The sequence below is a fragment of the Lemur catta genome, chromosome 8, assembly GCF_020740605.2.
Source record: "Lemur catta isolate mLemCat1 chromosome 8, mLemCat1.pri, whole genome shotgun sequence".
NCBI classification, from domain to species: domain Eukaryota; kingdom Metazoa; phylum Chordata; class Mammalia; order Primates; family Lemuridae; genus Lemur; species Lemur catta.
Genome location: NC_059135.1, coordinates 72,394,310 through 72,396,070, shown reverse-complemented (window position 1 = coordinate 72,396,070; position 1,761 = coordinate 72,394,310).

Here is a 1,761-nt window from a genome sequence, read left to right as displayed (position 1 = left end):
TTCCATAATGGCTATACTAATTTACATTTCAATCCAACAAGGTACACGAGTTCCCTTTTTTCCACATTTTTACCAGTTATATTTCATTTTTTTCATAAAAGCCATTCTAACAGGTATGAAGTGACATCTCACTCTGGTTTTAATTTGCATTTCCCTAATGAATTAGTGATTCCAAGCATTTTTTCATATACATATTGAAATTTATATATCTTCTTTTGAGAAATGTCTGCTTAGGTCCTTTGCCCATTTTAAAATGAAGTTATTTCCTTGCTATTGAGTTGTTTGAGTTCCTTATATGTTTTTGATATTAAGCCCTTATCAGATACATTATTTGCTAATATTTTCTCCCATTATGTGGGTTGTCTCTTCACTTTGTTGATTGTTTCATTTATTGTACAGAAGCTTTTTAGTTTGATGTCATCCCATTTCTCTATGTTTGCTTTCATTTCCTATGCTTTCAGGGTCATTCTAGAAAATTTTTGCCCAGATCTATGTAGTAGGGCTTTACCCTTAGGTTTTTTTCTAGTAGTTTTACAGTTTCATGTTTTATATTTAAGTCTTTACTCATTTTTGAGTTGATTTTTATATATAGTGTGAGATAAGGATCCAATTTCATTATTTTGCATTTATCACTATCTAATTTAGAACATTTTCACCACCCTCAAGCACATTTCATACCCATTATTGGCCATTCCTCATTGTCCCCTACCCTACCATCTCTTGGCAACCACTAATATACTTCTTGTCTCTATGGATTTGCTTATTCTGAACACTTCATCTTTTACTTAGCATAATGTCTTCAAGGTTAATTCATGTTGCAACGTGTATCAATACTTATTTTTTTTTATAGCCAACTAATATTCATTGTATGAATAGGCCACATTTTTGTGTATCCATTCATCAGTTGATGGACATTTGCACTGATTCCACATTTTGGCTATTGTGAATAGTGCTGGTATGAACGTGTGTGTACAACTTTTTGTCTGAACATATGTTTTCAATTCTCCTGGGATATATACCTGGAAGTGAAATTGCCAGATCACATGGTAACTCTATATTTAACTTTTTGAGGAAGTGCCAAACTCTTTTCAACAGCAGCTGCACCATTTTACTTTCCCACTAGCAATTTATAAAGGTTCCAATTTCTGTACATCCTTGTTAACACTTATTATTGTCCATTTTTTTTTATTATAGCCATCCCAGTGAGTGTGAAGTTGAATTTCATTGTGGATTTGATTTGCATTTCCCTAATGAATAATGATGTTGTATGTTTTTATGTGCTTATTGGCTATTTTTATATCTTCTTTAAGAAAATGGCTATTCAAATCCTTTGGCCATTTTTAATTGGATTGTCTTTTTATTGTTGGGTTGTAAAAGTTCTTTATAGGTTCTGAATACAAGTCCCAGTTATATATTTGATTTGCATTTTTTTTCACTTCTCTGGGTTGTCTTTTCACTTTCTTGATGATTTCCTTTGAGGTGCAAATGTTTTTATTTTGATGATATTTAATTAACTATTTGTTTTTTATCTTTTGTGCTTTTGATGTCATGTCTAAGAAACCATTGTCTAATCCAAGGTTGTATAGATTTGCTATTACATTTTCTTTTATTAGTTTTGTAGTTTTATCTCTTACATTTAGGTGCCTGACCCATTTTGAGTTAATTTTTGTGTATGGTGTGAGATAGGGGTCCAACTTCATTTTTTTTGCATGTGGATATCTAGTATCTCAGCATCATTTGTGGAAAAGGCCACTTTTTCCC